This window comes from Camelus bactrianus, chromosome X (assembly GCF_048773025.1).
Source record: "Camelus bactrianus isolate YW-2024 breed Bactrian camel chromosome X, ASM4877302v1, whole genome shotgun sequence".
Taxonomy (NCBI): Eukaryota; Metazoa; Chordata; class Mammalia; order Artiodactyla; family Camelidae; genus Camelus; species Camelus bactrianus.
In genome coordinates, this window is record NC_133575.1 from 79,703,284 (window position 1) to 79,723,471 (window position 20,188).

The 20,188-nt window shown below is 40.0% G+C and overlaps 1 protein-coding gene and 1 non-coding gene across 5 annotated transcripts in view; one reads left to right on the forward strand and one right to left on the reverse strand.

Annotated features, from left to right (window-relative positions):
* Nucleotides 1-20,188, reverse strand: part of PCDH19 (protocadherin 19) — a 101,151-nt gene that overhangs the window by 58,140 nt on the left and 22,823 nt on the right. The window lies entirely within an intron of this gene.
* Nucleotides 9,641-9,717, forward strand: TRNAN-AUU (transfer RNA asparagine (anticodon AUU)). Its single transcript is given in 2 exon segments — nt 9,641-9,678; nt 9,682-9,717. It is a non-coding gene; the product is annotated as a tRNA-Asn (tRNA).

A 20,188-nucleotide genomic window follows, 5' to 3' on the forward strand; every position in this document is an offset into this window, starting at 1 on the left:
AGAAAAGAAAAGAAAAGAAAAGAAAAGAAAAGAAAAGAAAAGAAAAAAAGAAAGAAAGAAAGAAAGAAAGAAAGAAAGAAAGAAAGAAAGAAAGAAAGAAAGAAAGAAAGAAAGAAAGAAAGAAAGGAGGGAAGAAAGAAAGGAAGAAAGGAAGAAAGGAAGGAAGAAAGAAAACCTCATCCCAGGGTTAAGTAAAGCACATTAGCATGCATAATTCAGAGCCGTCAGCTGGAAATGAGCCATTCAAAGCCTAGTGCGGTGGGTGGATAGAAAAATACGGTTAAAGGACTCGAGCAGCCTGACCAGGGTCTTCTAAGAGCCCAAGCAATGAGAGATGTCAACTCAGGACCACCCTGGAGCCTGACTGTGGGCTCATTCCACCATTCCTTAGAGCTGTGCTGTCCAACAGCATACATACTGTGTCCGATAGCACAGACACATGTAGCTATTTAAATTTAACTTAACAAAAAATAGAGTTAAATTTTTAGTTCCTCAGTCACAATAGCCACCCTTCAAGTGCTCAGTGGACAATGTGGCTACTGGTACCACATTAGACAGCATGGATGTAGAATATTTCCATCATCCCATAAAGTTCTATTGGACAGTGCTGCCTCAGAGCAAGACTGTTGGCCTGTGACTTAGGACTCTCCGATTCTCAGATGTAATGCCCTTGGTGACCTAAGGAAATATAAGGAGTAAACTTACCTCTAACATCTGTAACGCACTGTATTGCCTATACGTCAGCCCCACTAGGCTGGAAACTCCTTAAGGGCAAGGACCACGTCTTTAGTGTCTGTATCTTCAAAGCCTGTCATCATTCCTGGCATAGAGCAGGTGCTCACCCACTGTTTGTTGACTGACTAACAGCTCACGTTAGACACGTCCATGAGATCAAAAGAGCTCATTCGTCTCTTTTATAAACTGAGTCAAAAATGTAACATTTGCAAAGCTCTTTTAGGAAAGGTTACTGTGTTTCCTAGACCTGTATTTGTTTCAACATTGCTAAGAATTTAGACCATAGGAAGGACTGGCTTAAGTCAAAAACTACCCTTCTGTCTCTCCATTCCTGTAAATCCCTGTCTTTCATTCATCAAAAAAATCACTTGTGAGTGTAAAAAATTAGAATCCCATGTTTATTAATATTAAGATGCCAGTGGATAATACACATTATATTGAACATGATACAATCAAACCTTTAAAGAGGGCTTTTACACTCTAATACAGCGAGAAACACCCGTGGGGCTGTGTATCCCAATGACCCAATTTTAACAATTATTTTCTTAAATGGCACCTTGTTTTTCACAGAGCTTTGACCTATGCTCTTTGCCAATAACCACAACAGTCTTAAAAATCTAGAGGCAAGGTATTATTTTCGCTTTTTAACAGGTGGAAAAACTGAGACCCAGAGAATTTTTGAATCCAGGATCAATAGCCAATTATTGGCAGAATCAGAGCAAGAACCTAAGGCTCTTGCTTCCCAGACCAGGGGACCTTCCACTCAGTCCAGCTTTATAGACAGTAAGAAATGGAAGCCCAGTTGGCTGACAATGCTTTTGTTTTAAATCTATAGTCTCTTCTGAGATCTTTCAAAAAATTTTTTAAATACATCCTTTTATGCAATATTAATTATCTCTTCAGATCATGATAGCACATTTAGTTGCTTTACTGCCAAATGTGGTCATTTGCAAAGGTTCTTGAAATCATTAGTGCGGTCTGATCATGCTATGCTGTCCCACGCAGGCTTTGAAAAATTCCCTTCTGGCCTTATGACTATCATAGAATCATATACCCACAGAGCAATAAGACTCAAAAAGATCTTAGGGAATATCTAATCTCTCTCTGTCTCTCTGCCTCTCTCTCCCTCTTCTTCTTATCTCTCACACACACACTCATTCAATATTTTGAAGACAAGGAAATGGGCCCAGGGAACCTCACAACCACCCTCACTGCATCAGAGCTGGTTGTTAGAAACCCAGGCGTAAGTTTAGAACTCAGCTCATCAGACATCCAGACCAGGGCTCATCCCTCTCCACCTACCCAACTCCCTCCTGTTATTTCTCCTAAGAAGTGCCCAAAGAGTAAAACCTAATGCTGTAAATTCCATCAACAAAATTTCTCGAGGGACGGAAAAGTAAAATTTAGTGCAAATGAGGTTTGTAAATCATTTCTTGTCAATATCCTACCATTAAGAAAAGTCATTGTTCCTCAGGATACTGTAGAAAGAGGATGTATGATCCATCCAAGGAAACAGACTGTCTTTAGCTGAGTGATTCGAAGAACATCGAATGATAAAGCTTGGTGAAATACAGCCTCATTCTAGCAAATGACTTGCTTTGTTGCCACTTAAATTGCTCATCTATAATTGCTAGAGATAAACTGCAATCAAAATACAGTATCTTCTATTAGTTTTGCCCACTGGGGATTGTTTGATCATGGTGAAATTATCCAAAAGGTAAATTTGCTCATTTTTACTGCCTCAGTAGAAACTGGCATTAGACCACTGAGGGGGGCTAGACTGATGGCAAGTGTTACTTCCTGGTGAGGGAGCTTTTCTATTCTCTAAATAGGACTGAGCCTCTGCCTCTGTGACTAGCAACAAATAAGCAGGAAAGGAGGACTCTGCTCTGCCCACTTCCTCAAAACATCATTCCCAGGCTTACTAGCTTCCTCGTGCTGGGGTCATACCTTCCTGGTTCAGACATCACGAATTCATATTTGGTGATCATTCTGATGGAGTTAGGCTGCTGTGTCTATTTTTTAAAAGGTTTGCTGGGCAAATTATGGTGTAAACAAGATTATAAGGGAAGTGTTTAAACTACTTAAGAGAATAAATTGTTTTTAAGCACTTTAGAAGCAATTTACAAACAATAAATATGTTAACTGCACATCATTCTTATTTATTCATTAAAGCAGATCCAAGGACTTCTACTTGGCAAAACTTCCTGGCAAGGGCTTTGTTAGTCTACTTCTGATTACTCTATGAACTTGGAAGTAATAAAATTGCCTTTCTTTTCTATCTGTAATTCCGACTGGCCTTCCCCCAAGTTAGTCTCAATTAATCAGATTTGACTGTACTATATAAAGACTGAGTAAAATGACAAAGCCATCAGCCCCGGGTCGAAAGACATAAAAGTCACAGAAAATCCTGCACTATGTTTAAAACCTCTTTGCACACACAACCAGCAGTGAAAAATGGTAGATGGGTGCAGTGGGGTGGGGGAAGAGGGTAGAAGGAAAAACAAAAAGATATCACTCAGAGCCCTCCCCACAATTGAAAAGATTTGCTTCCTGCTCCCTGGCTGTCCTTGAGTGTGGGTTGTAGAACAAAGGGCAGAAGTACACAGCTCAGGCTCAAAATCATTCAGTTCAATTCAACAAATACTATTAAGACTATGTGCCAGGCCCCAGAGTAGATGCTAGTGCTATGGAGATGAATCAGATTCCACTCCTGCCCTCAAGGAGTTCACATTTCTACTGCGAGGAAGAGATAAGCGAAGAGACAATTATCATGCCGAGTTGTAAGTGCTGTGACAACAGTCTACACGTGTGGGAGCACAGAGAAGAGAGCAACGGAAAAGAAGGCTCCCCTAGGTGACACTTGCTATCGGAACTGCCTACAGACACATGTGATCTAAGCGAGGGACAGGACTAGGACAAAAAGTTGTTGGGGGAAAGAGTTTATTTCTCTCTCACTCGAATTCTTGATTTTGCAAGTTCCATGTGAGTGTCAGGTGTCAGGGAGAAAGACCATAAGCCATGCTTAATAAAATCAAGCAACTTCCCTACAGCCCCAAATCCGGCTGGATTTAGATTGGCTCGTCTGTAACGTTTGGAAGACAAGTTACATTCAGTACAAGTTCTCAAAAAATCAATGTCCGAAGTGGTAGCTAATTAAACCACAGAGACTTATTTTTGAGCCAGGAAAGGTTTTCTCCAGTGGTCAGATGTTCATGACTTTCAAATTCTTTTTGCAGCCTTTGCATAAAGATGAGTCCTGAGACAAGCCGACCCTAGCTTGGATAGTCTCTTAAAAGATGCCCTAAGTCCACTTGTCAGAGGTAGGAAAGAAGATAGAGCTCTTTCCTGCACAGCCTGTAGGTGGAGCCCTTCACTTTCCTCAGCCTGGCGGACCCACTGGCTCTCAGCCCTACAAGAAGAGATGACCATGAAATTTGCACACTTAGCAGGGAGTCTAAAGAGGTGGATTTTATGCATGTTCCCTTTCTCTTCTGATCACCTGACACTGCCTTTTCTCCAGAAGAAGCTGAAAGTTCCAGGTACTGCTGGAGCCCTAGTCCATCCCCCACCCCCATCACTCACCAGGCTGGATCCCACCCAGTACCTTAAAATGAAGGTCACAAAAAGAAACAGAGGAAGTCTCAGCTTGTTCACAAAGACCATCTCTGCTCCAAGAATGATATTTCTGTGTCTTCTCTTCCTGGATAACAGGGCCTGGATGACTCTGAGGCCAGACTGTCTACTACAGTTGTCTTAAGCCAGCAATGTACACATTGTGTTTCTGTGCGAACAAAGACGACTTTTATCTCTTCCCTCACAAATTTTCTCCCCTGGGCTTTAAAAAATAAATAAATAAGGCATGGGAAATAAAGAATTAACAAAGACAAGTAGGAATGACCTCTCCCTACATGTTCTAAAAATAATGTAGAGCCTATGGAGGTCAATGATTTCATAAATTTCATCTTTTGAACACTTATTTTCACAAGTTAATATTTCTTCTGTCATTTGTGATGATGATGATCAGTACCTTTTAGAAAAAGAGCCTGCAAACCAGAAAATCTCAAAATTTCCCACTACATGTTCACCTTCTCAATATTTCTAGGAGGAAAACAAGCCACATCCAAGGCTATTCCGAGATATTAAATCCGTCTTAACCTCACTAAAAGCACACCACTACAAAGCTGCAAAGGGTGTCAAGAAGATGGAAGACAGCATACTAGCCATCAGTCCATCCTTTCTAAGATCTTGCCTCTGGCAGTGGTTTTTTTTTTTGTTTGTTTGTTTAATGATGAGATGATTAAATACAGTGCATGCTACAAGGGAAAGGGAAATCCCCATGATCACCCAATGACCCATCAGGTGTTGGCCCTACACCTGAGAGCTGATTTTCCAGGCTGAGTATGGAAAGCTGTTGTGCTGGTCAAACAATTAGCTGGTCCTGGGTTCAAACAGTATATATTTTTACTCAAAGGAACTAATTCAAAATCCGAACATTAGGAAGAAGGATGTTTTATGCTTCTGTGACCCATTTTCCCAGTGCAGACCAATGATAATGGTGGCTTCATGCAACTGAATTTTTGTCTCTATTAAGCAATATAAATCTTGCTCCACAAATGATGTGGTCTCCAGGCCCTTAACCAGTTTCTTAACCTTCTTTGAAACTTACTTTAGTCTGTCAGTGTCCTACTTAAAATAAGGCATAAAGAATTGAACAAAGTAGTCCAGATATAATCTGAGCAGCAGAGTTCAGGGGGGCTAATCCTTCCTATAATCTGGAAACTATACTTCATTAATGAGGTCTAAGATCATATTTGTTTTAGCAATCTCCTTAACCTCAACTTGCTTCCCTCATAACATGTCTATTCTTCCCAAAGACTCCTTCCACTCTGGCATTACCGGCTCCACTCCAGATTGGCCTCAGGTTGGAGCACCCAAAAAGACCATCAGATAGCCAAGCAGAGCCACTAAAGGAAAAGTAGACCAAAAGGGAAAGTAAGGGAACTTCCGAAGAAACCAAAAAAATGGTCCTGAAAAGGAAAGAGAACAGGCCAGCTAATGATGCTAGCAAGGCGCCCAGGCACAGAGGACAACTGGAGACTGCCGGAGATGGTGGTCCAGAGATCATGGCTGTGCCCGTTGCACCCTTCACTTGGGGTAAATAGCTAATTAGTCCTGCTCACCAAAGTAACACCACATCGCACATAAAGGCAGAACTCAGCGTAAATAACCAAACTATTGTCTACTTGAAGAATAAACAGAAAGAAAAAAAAGTTAGCTAAACTATATTCCACAGATGTCAGTTTGGAAGTCATAACTTTATTAAAAGTCATGCTCCCCTGGATGCACATTATTCCCCTCACCTCTCCCTTTGTTCCTCTATTCCCCACCCACTAGCCTCTCTGTGCTATTAAGAATTTGGTAAATATAGTCAATTATTCTAAAGGTGCCCAAACTCTCATTTCAACTTGTTTCCCAGTTAATGTACCATGGCAGAGAATGAATCGCTATTACAAGGAACTAAAAATAAAAATGTTTCAGAGTCCGTAATTGGCTTGTCTTGTTGGACTTTTTAGAGAGCCAAAGTACCAGTTCCAGGCTATTAGCCCTTGGTTCATAGGAGAATAATATAATATATTTCCTCATTAAAATACTTCGCTCTCCATGGTTTAAAAATAAAAAGGATACATTTTATCCTACAATTTTTCATTTTAGGGGGTTTTGAATCTTTGGAGGCACAATGAAAGGAGAAGAAAAAAAATAGGCACTCTGCTCTGAACATCAGCCGTTACTTCATTAAAGCTTTCCTTCCTTTTAAGTCAGTTTTCTTGCAGCCCCACAATTCACCACATCACACAGCCATTAATTTGTTTTCCAGAAAAATATAGCCATATATATGTGTGTGCATTTAAAATCAAATGCCAGTAATTAGCTGGGGTGGAGGCTGAAGGTATCTATATGCAATTATAGGAATCAGACATTTGAAATCACAAATTCACGGATCCCTAGACAACCGAAAGCAATTGAGACTTGCTGTTTTGTAATCACGTCACCATGGTGTTTCCTACTATAATCCACAGAGACCAAATGTTCAGTGGTCTGTCTGTGGCCTTTAGCCCCATAGAGTTAGTAGCTGCATCCTGGTCCCCGTGTGCGGTACATGTTAGTAACCTGTACCGCTTTCCATCTCACTTGTCGTGATTTCAAGTCACAGTCTGCATAACCATCTTTTCCCTGTCTGTCTCCTGTACTATACTCCGGGCTCTGTGAGGGTAGGAGAAATGTCTGCTTTGTTCCTCAGTGTATATCCCATACCTGGTAGGATACAAGGGCAGTAGGTCAGGTAGGTACTAAAGAATGAATGGACTATCAGCCTGGCTGGAGAAAAGTCTGTGTGTGAAGGAAGAAGGAATAAAAAAATAAGTCTCACTGAAGCCTTACCTAACCACCCTATTTAAATTTGCAAAATATCTCCAATACTCACGATCTTTCTTTTCTGACTTACTTTTCTCTGTAGCACTTGTCTTCTAAAATACCATATATTTAAATTACTTATTTTGTTTATTGTCTCGCTTCCCCTACTAGAATGTTAACATCATGATGTTAGGAATTTTTGTCTGTTTTGTTCACCACTCTTCCTAGAACCCTGAAAATACTGCCTGGCGTGAAGTAGGTAATCAGTAGCTATTTGTTGAATGTATTAATGTTCTTTCTGGACTAGGCAAATGGCTACACACACACACACACACACACAATTTAAATCCTAAATGTGTGATACTCATTCTAAATGCTAAAAGGGCATACCAGAGAATGGGCCTACACTAGCTCCCTTTTCTCAGTTTTCAGCTTCCTCAGATGTCAGCAACTGGTCCCATTTTACTAGGACAGGGACACCCAGAGGATCCCAACCACCTCCATGTACCATCTGTCCTGTGTAGCCTCCGAGCATCGCCAAGCCACTTCAAGCAACACAAAGCCTAACAGGGTAACTGTGTGTAAAATAAAGAAGGAAACAGCCTTTTTTTGATCATGGGATTCCAGTGTGACATGGGAAGAAAGTGCTCTGGCCATTTCTAAAGTATTAGCCTAACACCCTCTACTAAAAGCTTTTCCTAGAATTGTCCCCAAACTCAAATTTTATGGGTCAGCCTGAATGCTGACCCCTGACCTAGGTATTTCTAGTCATGGGGAGTTGGGGATGTGAACAAGTCATCGGGATTTATACTAGAAGACTCTCACTTCTCTGGAAAACTCTGCCAGCTGGTGAAAAAGAAAGGGCTCTGGTTCAGAGAGACTTGGGTTCAAGTCCTGTTTATACGTGACCTCGGGAAAATTACTTAACCTTTAAGTACTTCAGTTTCTTCGTCTGTAGAAATAGGATAACACTCTTTAACTCTCATAGGGCTGTTGTGACCATTGTTAGCTAATATACGAAAGGTTCAAGCCCAGGAACTGATGTATATTTGGTGTCCAATCAATGTCCTCAGTTCCCTTCTGTCCTTGGATCCCATCTCCTGGCTTCATGGAAGAAACGGGGAAATCGATTTGCTATTCAAAACCACTATAAAAAATCTTGAATTCTTTTTGTGAACAATGATATCTCGAAAAGGATAATCTCATTGGGGAAAACTGGTTTCATTTTTAACCTCCCCCTTTGTCTTTTCTTTGCACTATAACAAGGAAAGCAACTTAATATGCCGAGATGCACGGAGAAAAAACTAGGACTTTTCCCCTTTACTTTTTCAGGGAAGGGAAAGAAAAAGCTCTTCAGAGCTCGCCCCTTTTCCTTTGTTTGAAAAAAGAGCAAAACCACCACCAGGCAATGTTAGATAGTCCCCAAGGCATTCAATAAAAAAAAAAGGGCCTCCAACAAAATTAAAACTTGGAAAACCTCAGAGGGGCAGAAACTCGGGTGAGGAAAACTCACCACTTCCTTGTGAGGGAAAAATAAGAAAAGAAAACTGATAACAAGGAACAGGCTAGAGAGCAAGGCAAGAAAGTTCTAGATGAGAGGGGAAAAAAAACAAAAAACAAAGTAGGGCTCTGCCAAAAGTGGAAGCCAGAGGGATGGTCCCTGGGGGGCTCTCACAGATGACTACAAGGAAAACAGCAGCCTCAGGGAACTGACGCTTTAGCTTCTCTTTTCAACTAAACTTTTTTCATTGTGGCTTGTGCTTGCTGGCTCCAAAACCTCCAAAAGTAGGAGAAGATCCTATAAAATAAGGGTTTCTCGAGGAGAGCAACCTTTGGAGGCTGGGTGGTTTTCATCGATTTAAAAAGTAGCTTGCTTAGAAGAGGGATGCAAACTTAAAAAAAAAAAAAAAAACTTTACCTCTCCCCTTTTGATAATGCATAGGCAATACCTTGGGAAGAGGGGGCCAAATACCAGTTATTAATTACCCTAATTAACCCAATTCATAAGACATATTTGTATGCTGTCATGACAACTGCCTTGACTAACTTGCCAAGAATAGCTTAGCTGTCCATTCAAATAAATCCCTGATAATTACCAGTCTAGTTTACTGGGCTTCTGTGATAATAATAATTAGTGCTACTGTGCAAAAGGTCGCACTAAACAATTTATGAATGATGCATTTTGCATGGTGATTATGTGAGTCACAGGCAATGTACAGAATGTTCACCATTATGCTATTAATGGGGAAGGGGGTGGCCAGATTTGAGGCAGTGACTGACTCTGTGGTCTTTGTAGCTAAAAATGAGCAATGGGGAAAAGTGGCAACTATATCATGAATGAAGGCCTATCCCAGGAATAGCAGGGTACATTGTGACTGACTGTTTCTCTGAAGCCATAATCCATACGTGATGGTCACAAGTTTTAGATTCAAAAGCAGATGAAATATGAAATAGTTGAGTTATAGAAGTACATACCCTGGGTGGTGGGGGAGGAAGGGTATAGCTCAGTGGTAGAGCACATGCTTATTAGCATGCATGAGGTTCTGGGTTCAATCCCCAGTACCTCCTTTTAAATAAATAAATTGCATTCCTTTTATTTAAAAAAAAAGGGAGAAGTACATACCCTGGTGGGAGTATCTGAGAAGGTAGGAGGATGCTGCATTACACATAGAAAGAGCTCAGTTGAGGCTCAGGAACAGTGCTGGGGGATAATAAAATCTGTGTCCAGGTGTGCATGTTAAGCCCTATGCAGTCAGGGTAAACCTTGAAAAGAAGACCAAAAGCCCCTTGACATCTGGTGATGGCCCTGGTCAAGTAAGGAGGTAGGGCATTTCTGTTGAAAGATCAACGTTTTATTACTCCAATGAAACAGTGTTATGGTCCACATGTTTGAAGAGTAACACATCTTTGAAAAATGAGTTCTGAATGTCATTGTCACTTTTCCATACTAGTAAAACCTCTTAACACTCCACAATTATAATAGGAAATACGGATATCGTACTCTGGGTTTTAGATGTACAATAAATTTGACTAGTTAGAAAAGACTGAGTCAATTGCAAAAACATTAGTCCTGCCACCTCTTTCTATTTTGCCATATGTTTCGTTCCCTCCCTTCCACAGATTTTGTTTTTTAAATGGCACAAGATTTCCAGGTCAAGAGGGAAAAAATACACCAAGGTTTTGGTTTTTATTTCATTCCAATATCACAGAATTGTCTTTATTAGCTAGGTCTTATCCTAAACTACATTTCTTTTGAGATCATTATTTGTCATTTCAAGCTTCAGTCTGTGCTATAAGCACTATTCACAACAAATTAGAAATTTGGCATTAATGAAGCGCTCTGGTTGAGTTGGCAGAAAGAGATACAAAACACATCCCTTTGTTGCCAGTAAACTTGGATTTTTTTACCGACAGCAAACGCAGAGAAGGTTCATTTCTGGTGAGCAATTACTGAGATGCTACAATGAAGCACCTGGAACCGTGCCTGGCATGTGGTGAGTGTTCAAGGAATGAGGAGCTAGACGAAGAAGGAATTCGGCAATATTTACCCTAGTATGGGACACAGACTGTGATTTTGCCACCAGGTTGAGATTCTTGAGCATTAAGATCACAATTGGCAACCATCCCCTTTCTGTTGCTTGTGGGAAACCATGACTGACTCCATTTCCCATTACTTTTGGTTCCCTCCCTCCCAGGGATGAATAAAATTGTACAGATTTCGGTGTCAAAAGAAAACAACATAGGCCTTAGTCTGTATGCAATCCAAGTCCTGTACATACGAATGTTTATCACTCTATGCCTGATGGGGATCTCTTAGAATCACATGAGTTCTACTCTTGAACTAGGTACACATGAAAGCAGAACTGAGTATATTATGAGACCCCAGACTTTTATTGCAATTCTGCCAATACCTGCAGTGGGACTCGGTAAAATGTCCATTTTCCACTCAACTGTGTTTCACCATGGTTTTTTTTTTTTTCATTATGGGATAGAGTGGTGGCAATAATGGCATTACACGTAACAAGTTGCCTTACAAGGTGCTTTAATTATGCCAAATAATAAACAGTTACCAGGAAAGTAGTAAAACCAACACCTGCCCTTCATGCACATAGTTCTTCATCGTATGCGCCACCTTGCCCTGTCCCTGCCCAGCAGACTGTAAACACCTTAAAGGCAAGGATTATTCCCCACTTGCTTTCGTAAACCCTGCGGTCTCTAGTGCACTCTGATGCACAGGTGTTCAATACGGCACAGCTGAGTGGAACCGAACTTGTGAGCTGATACGGCTGCCCGAGGGGTGAAGAGTGAGGTCTGAGCTGTGCATTAGAAAATGTGCAAGAGAAGTAACTCTGCAAGTGTGTAATTCATAACCCAATGACTGCCAATAGGAAAGAGAATTTAATACAACACAGTGCCAAACGCAACTTTACAAGCAGCAACCCATGTAAGGGAACCTAATACTCCACACCTTGTGGAGAGGAAAATCCTGCTAGGCAGTGAGGTGTAAGGGAATCTAATCTGCTATGAATGGAAGGCAGCCTAATAGGGTTTGATGTGATTGGAAATCCAATGTGCTGGAGTGGAAGGAAACCCAATACGGGATAGTAGGGAAGAAGGAATAAGCATTAGTGATTAACCAGACTGGTCACTGGAAGTTTCCCTTGTTCCAAAGACACAAAACCAAGCCGGATAAGTATTCAGCGCAGGATTGCAGGTCTATTGAGAAAGGGCAGGAATGACCCTGACTGTACAAACACTTTTTTTTTAAAGTTGTTCATTTATACGACAAACCAAGGAGGAGCCTGGGCCCAACTGCCAATCTTGCTCCCATCGTACAGAAGCCATCCAAGAGAGAGCAAGCTGGCAGCGCCCCTTGCTCCATCGGAAACAGTTACTGTGTTAAATATCCTTTGTGTTTAGAGTATTAGTGTTTTGCTGGCATGGAAACTAAGAATGCTTCTACTGGGCTCGCAAGCTAGCATGCAATCTGTCCACGTGGATCTTGGACACAAGGGGAGGCACCCCAAGAGCCCCAAAGGGAAAAGCTGAAAACCATTTTATTGGGAAATCATTCGGCTTTTTAAATAACCTGCTCTTCAACACAGCTGTTTTCCAAACTCACTAATAGTCAGGAAATTTACATGAAAAATGGCTTTTCGGAGCTATCGCTATTATTTATGAGAAGCTATAACTGTGCCTGATGCCTTCCAATCGGCAGAATATGCTAAACTAAACCTTGTTCATTCCTCGTGTGCAGTTACTATGAGACTAGTTAGTTATAAAGCGCCCTGCACTTGCATCAATGTGCTAGCCAGGATAACTACACCCAGCCAAGCATTTCTTTGTGGCACCAGAATCCTTTGAGCAAAGCAGAACAAAAGTCAGGTTAAGACATCAGAAGGAGATTGGCACTAGGGGCAGATGAAATGTGAAGTGTGTGGGCTTTTGTCAGAAGCCAGTACTAAGCTGCACACCTCCTCACTCCCTGCAGCTGGGCTCTGGATGTCTTCTCCGATTATGTCATTGACACAAACAAGTCTCCACCTTCGTCAGCACTGCCATGCCAAGACATCTTTGGAGGAGCTTAAACTAGCTCTCCTCAGCCTCTCACACATCATGCACAGAACCATCACAGACATATGCGAATGGCTTTCTACAGCCAGTGATGTTGGAGGCAGACAGGCTCCAGCTGGCTTCTCTGACCTTGGGCAGAGTGAACAGAGCACACAGTTAAAAGGAGACAATCCTCTCTGGATTGCAGCAAGGAGCAAATTCAATGAAGAAGTCATATTGGGGAAGAAGATGAATCTCCCCCTGGCCACATCATCCTCATTATTAGGACATGTCAGGAATCAGGGCAGCTGCTAGGACAACAGCCCAGGGAAAGCAAAGAAGAAAAGAAGCGCAGACTTTCTGCCTTGCTATTAGCAAGATAAGTCCTTCTCAAATGAGTCGTGGAGGGGACCAGCAACCCTGAGGTCTGTCTCACTCACACACACACACACACACACACACACACAATTTGCGCCCAGATCTCAATCCTGTTCCCATTCCCTTTTTTATCTAGACAGTAGCTTTTCCCCACTTTTACAAAATCGGTAGGGAATAGTTGCCCTTGATGAAAATACTACAAAGCGAAAAGGCCAAGATGCAGCCCTGTCTCTGAGGAATGTAAAGATGAAGAGATAAAGACAATGAAATTACTGTGGCCAGAGGAATAAAGGCTGGATTTTAGTGCATTTGTGCGCCCTCTGCTGACTATCGAGCCGAACTTCACTGAAAACAAAAAAAGTTGGAGCAGAAAGGGAAGGGGGAGAAAGAAAGGGAGCCTGGAAGCAGGAAATAGGGAAGTAAAGAGTTCTCTCTTATCTGGGACCTGCTGTCTGTTTATCCAGAGGGAATATGAAAAGGAGGGATGCCTTGTCTTCTCTATCAAGAGCAGCCAAGAAAGAAGAGAAAATCATAAATAATGCCTTGACACTACGTAGTAAATGTGACTAGATAAGCCTTGTGTGCACCACAGACACAATCTCACAGAGCTCATCAGTACACCACTCACTAACGCGTATGGGTGCAGCATGAGCATAAAAGGTCATCAAACAGAATGCACTTGAGCCACAAACCATCCATCTGAAGCTGGCTGCAGGCTGCTTCTTCCTTTACTTTAAAATCGATCTTTTCCATGGTTGCTTTTCTGAAATGCATTTGCTTCCTGCAGAATTCACAGTAGACTCTGTGCACCACCCTCCTGTCTCAGCCCCTTTCCACTTTTTGAACCAATGTCTATGTCTGCGATTCAAAACTTCAGCACTCACGTTCAAGCCACTGGGGTTGGGGGGTTGGGCAGAAGAACAGCTCCTGGAGATTAGACCTAAGGTTTCATTCCAGATTTCACCTCACCAGCCACAGCATGTGCTGTTTTCCCACTCATCCACCTGCTCTGAATCCCCTGGCTCTCTCACTCCATCTCTTTCCCACCTCAGGGTCTTCACACAAGCCACTCCTTCTCAGCTTTCAACAATTGCCCCGTCTCTACACCTTTTTGCATCACCAACTCTTGCCCACCCTTCAAGGATCTACTCAAATATGACTTCTTTTATCCCCCAGACTAGGTCAGCTTCTCCCATTTTCTTTCACAATCACATGGTCTTTCTTTCACAGCACTATCATTTTATATTGGGGTTTTGTCTCCCCGCTCTGCAAAGGCTGGGACGATGGCAGTTTTGTTCACCACCATTTAACCAACATCTAGAACAATACCAAGGAAACATGGGGAGGGGGAGTATAGAAGGGAAGAAATGAATATATCCTCACCAAAACAAGCTAAACTACTCAAGAAAAGGATTTTCTAATACTGACATAAGCCTTAAAAAAGCATTTTGGAACACTTCCCCCAAAGTCTCTGTTCTTTGGTTCTTATTCCTCCCAAACACCCAGATATACTTAGTTACATCGCAAAATGCTGGCAGAAATCTTATGCCACAGACTGCTTTCTGCTTCAATCACCTTTAATTCTGTTTTCAAATTCCAAATCAAAATCCTGTTCCCTGCTACAATTTCCCACTCCAAGTGCTTATGCTATGTTTATTTAATTTTGTAAACCAAGGAATCAATAAAATATTATATTGATAACATAATTTCATTGTATCCTGTAAACAGGCCGTCAGCTGATGCTGAACCAATTAATATTGAACTCTACGTATTCTCATTTAATCGAATAGTCACATACATACGGTATTTACAAAGTCCATTATTCAGCAATAAAAAGGCCCAAAATTATTTGATCTATTTCTGACCTTTACGTTCTAAGAAATCTTTTTTTTCCACTTCAAAATATTATTTATCAGGCCTTTTACCAAACTATACTCTGTATGCAATATATAAAGTCCAGGGCCAAAGGTAAATATTATTTTAAAACTCCCCTTCCTACTAATAGATGAGTAAACATGACCTATTGCCCAGTCTACAAATGTTTAACATTGGTAAGAAAATGCCAGAAGGTCTTAGCTTCGTGGAATTTCACATACCTGACTTAAAGATGGGTTAATGCCAGCCACCCACAGAGGCATTTTATAGTCTTCTGTACAGCATACATCTAGCATCACAAAAGACAGCATAATCTGACAATCTGAAACTCCGGTAAAACCAGTGAGTGATTTGTATTCAAGCTTCTGCGGTCATTGAAAGTAGATTTTTGTTCCTCTGCTACTCAGCGATAGGGAAATTAAATTTCATTTGGGGTTAATGCCTGCTTGATTTGATGTGGAGGGAATTTTTCTCCCCTTGGTTCTTTACTTGCACTGAGAGAAACTACATCTCATAGAATGCTTTAGGTAGACTGTCAGGGTTATGGAGCACAATGTATATGATACACTTCTCTCTGCTACATTGTTATCAATCACTAAATTACCTTTTGCCTGAACAAGAAAGCAAGAGCAGAGGAGGAGAATCTGTTTGGGGCTGGGAACCGCTTCTAAAATTACGTTAAAGGGAACTGTCCACCTGACATGAATCATTAGATAAGCCTTGTCTTTTGCACATTTCACAATGGTTAGGATGATGTAATATGGGCAATTACACACAAGCAACTAGAAACTTGTCGTCCAAAATAGCTACAGCACAGCTGAGGTTTACTCTGGGTCTGTGGTTTATAGCAAAGCAACAACCCTCCTTACGTACCGAAGCCACTACAAATTCAAAGGAAACCCTGAGCTGTGTGTGGCTCTGATTTTAATTGTACCTGCATGGATTACAACTTTATAAGCTAGAAAGAAGGGGGGGAGAAAGATCAGCCTATACTTAAATGAACAGAAAGTGATTAGTACTCAACTGCTGATTATGGGGAACAATATCTAGCCAATTAAAAAAGCAAACTGGTGGATCAGTCCTACATACGACCTGATTAGGAAATAGTGGCACCCAGCTACTCATTTGTTTTGTTGGCACCAACAGTTCACCTACAGTGAGACCATGTTCACCATGGTTCACACTCTCCACTCAGGTTAAATATATTCACTTACAGTAAAACCATGTTTGCCAGGGTTCACACATTTTGTTCACATTAAATATTAGAATGGAGAATCGAGCTTTGTTCTCCCTTTGCACCACTCCCCCCACCCAGCTTCCTGATATTTCCCTAAAACCCCTCAAAGTATAAATTAGTCCCCAAGTGGCCAAAGTGGAATTGGAGCTCCTGTCTTAGGCCACTATATTCCATCCCCCGAATTGAGAAAAGAGTATAAAATATCCCCTGATGAGAGAGACCAGAACTGGTTTCCTGGGTGGAAGAAAGGCATGTCTGGGACAGAGCACAGTCCTGGGAACGTGAGCCCAGAAGTTCCTCGCCATGAACCAGCTATTTAAAATTCATTTGTAAGTCACTTGCATGAAAGAAAGAAGAAAAAGCAGTGGCCCTGAAAGAGAGCCCAGGTCTGCGGAAGCAGCAGGTCACAGGAGAAGAAAGGCTTGGGGCAGTATTTATTGAAGTGCAGGTCACAACCCCAAGCCAGTGGTCCATGAAATTGCCATCTCCAGAGCTTCCTAGCTAATGGAGATGCCCAGCACAGAGTCACGCAGGAGAAAGGTTGAAAAATGCCAGATTAAGGCCTAAATTGATATCCACTCACTCTGGAAAGAAAATACAAGGGGATAACATCAGAGAAGGGCTCTTTGCTCTCCTACCAGCACATCTAGCCAACCCTGATTCATGTAGGATCTCCACCAACTTCACAGCTGAACCAGAGGTGAGTATCGCAGCCAAGAGCAATGAGAAACCTTGAAGGAGCCACTAATGAAAAAAATGAATATTGTCATGTAAAAGAGACTTCTAACTAAAAGCAAAAAAAAAAAAAAAAAAAAGTGGAATTTATTTGCAATAATTAAATAGAGGCGAATGGGAATCTTCCTTAATTTCAAATTTGGATCGTGTTGCCCTCTACAGTACATTGTTAGGGGAAATGAGAATCTGATCGCTCCCTTCCAGATTGAGAGGTACAAATTGGATGTCTTCTTAGGCATAAAGAGATGATGATAACAATAATAGCTATTTAATATTTACGAAAGGCTTAGTATGTGCCAGGTACTTGAAGACTCACATCAAATCCTCACAAGAATCTATGAGGCAGGTAGTATTATTTTCATTTTCAGATGAGGAAGCTGAGGCTCAGAGAGTAACTTCCCTTAAAGTCACTGGCTAAAGACTTGCAGCATTAGAATTCTAATAGTCTGTATCCAAAATGCAAGGTCTTACCACACTGTCCTGCCTATTCTATGCCCAGATGCGTAAGTCCAACTCCTGCCTTTTTCGTCTCCCAGCCATCCATGTGAAAACCATGTCTAAGAAAACAAAAACCGCTAGCTGCAAAATACAACTGCAAATGTCAAGAGCTCTCCTATATACTCCATCAGCTTTATCCAGTAAGAAAATGCAATGGAAAAAGAGCCCACTCAAAATAACAGCAAAACTATCAAATAGCTGGAAATAAGGTGCACAAGAAATGTAAGGAGAACTAGGTAAATTTAATGATGATGTTAGAATGAAACGTGAGTAAATATAAAGATAACCGTGTTCCCAGAAAAAGATACTAAACATTAAACGCATGTTAATTCTTCCTAAATTTATCAGTTTTGCACATTTTCAATCAAAATCCCAACATAATCATTTTGAAACTTAGCATGATGAGTATATGTATGTATATGCATGACTGAAACATTATGTTGTAAATCAGAAATTGACACAACACTGTAAACTGACTATACTTCCATTTTAAAAAGGGGGGGGGAGAAACAATGTGATTCCAAGATTTATCTGAAAGAATACAGAAAAACTAAAAGTTTTTTGAAAAGACAAAGACTAAGGAGAAACAAACACTACCATCTATTAAAATTTATTATAAAGTATCAGTAATTCAATCAGTGCGGTATTGGTACAAGAGTAGACAAACAGATCAGTGGGAAAAAAATGGATAACTCAGGAAAGTTCCTAGTCTATATAAAAACTTAATATATGATACTTTTACGAAGCACCAAAAAAGCAGTGGGGAAGGAGGAGAAATAAACAATAAATGATACAAAGTGAACCAACTACCCATCTAGAAAAATATTTTTATAGTCATCTCCAACCATATGCCACAATAAATTCCCCATGAATTGAAGATGTAATGAAAAAATGAATTCATAAGAATCCTGGAAAAAATGTGATATATATATATGCAGATTTGACCCACCACAGATCAAAAATATTTGCAAAAAAACTTCCAAAAAGTCCAAAAAAAGCAAACCTTGAATTTGCCACATGCTGGCAACTATTTATGTAGAATTTTCTTGTATTAGGTATTGTAAGTAATCTAGAGATGACTTAAAAGTATATGGGAGGATGTGTAGGTTATATGCAAATACTACAACATTTTATATAAGGGACTTGAGCATCCACAGAAACAATCTCCCACAGATACCAAGGGATGATACATACATGTATGTGCAGATATATAATCTCGGGGTTGGGAGAGTTTCATAGCTTAAAAGCAACAAAAGAAATCATAGACTAAAAGACTGATATATATTCTATACAGCGATTCCAAGACCCTGTAAATTAAAAATAAGCATAAACAGAATTAAAAGTCGTACTATGCACTGACAAAAAAGTCTTTTCAACAAATGAAACAAGGGAGTTTTTTTTCCAAAAAATCACAGAAATACAAATTTAAACTAAAATTAGATACCCATTTTCATCTACAGAACTAATTCTCCCTCCAATCCCTGTGCCCTAGCCTCTCATTTGCCATTTTCCCAACAGGTACCCATTCTAATTTTGTTTTTTAGAATGTATGAAATCTTTCATAATTTATTTTTTTTACATTTTTATTGAGTTATAGTCATTTGACAATGTTGTGTCAATTGTACCCATTCTAATTAATTTCCTATTTATCATTCTACACAATTTCATGCACATATAAAACAATAAAATTTATATTTTATTTTTCTCTCGTTTTTCACACAAATGGTAGTATGCCCACATATTTTCCTGAATCTTCCTTTTGTTTAGTTAACAGTATATTTAGAAATCTTTCCATATCAATATAGAAAACATTCATTTTTTAAAAGGTTATATTGCTTGACATACATATTGTTTTAATTTTTGTTATATCAAATAATGCATCAATGAATAACCTTGTATTTAAGTAATTTTACACATGGTCAAGATACCCATAAGATATCCTAAAAACATACTTGCTGAGTCAAAGGGTATATGCATTTACAATTTTGAAGATCATTGTCAAATTGTCCTCCATGGGACTGGTACCAATTTATACGCCCAATAGCAATGTATGAGACTGCCTGTTTCCCTGTGCCTTCATCAGACTGATGATATTATTTAAAATTATAATAATGCTTTGTGAGTACAGTGAAATGGGCTCTAACACACTGTTAGGTCTGTACATTGGTACTTTTCTGTGGGTAATATACATCAGAAGTCTTAAAAATACATAAGCCTTCACATAAAACAATATCACTTCTAGGGAATTTATTCTAATGACACAATCAGAGATCACAGTGAGATCCCCATGTAAGGATATATAAGGATAACTAACATAGTATTATTTATAATATGACAAAATTTAAATAACTTAAAAAAACAACATTAAAACTTGTTTTAGTAAAATAAATCCCATCTATAGAACAAAATACAATTCAACCACTAGGAAAATATCTTGCTTATAAATGTTTTCCAATGATAGAGAAAAAAATTCATGATATAACATAAAGATGGGAAAAGAATCAGAATGATCTCAACTAAAGTGATTCCAGTTTTAAAGCAGTAAAAATATGGAAGTTTTTTTTTTCACTAATCCGGTAACGTTTATTGAGCATTTATTTTGTATCTGGCATGCAACAGAAAGTTCACGGTGGTTTCCCCTAACTGGTGAAATTATGGATGATTTTCCAACTTCCTTAAGTATTTCTGTTCTTTTCCATTGTTTTTACAATGAAAATGAATTGATTTTGTAGTGAATAATAAAATAAGACACTAGACCCAGCC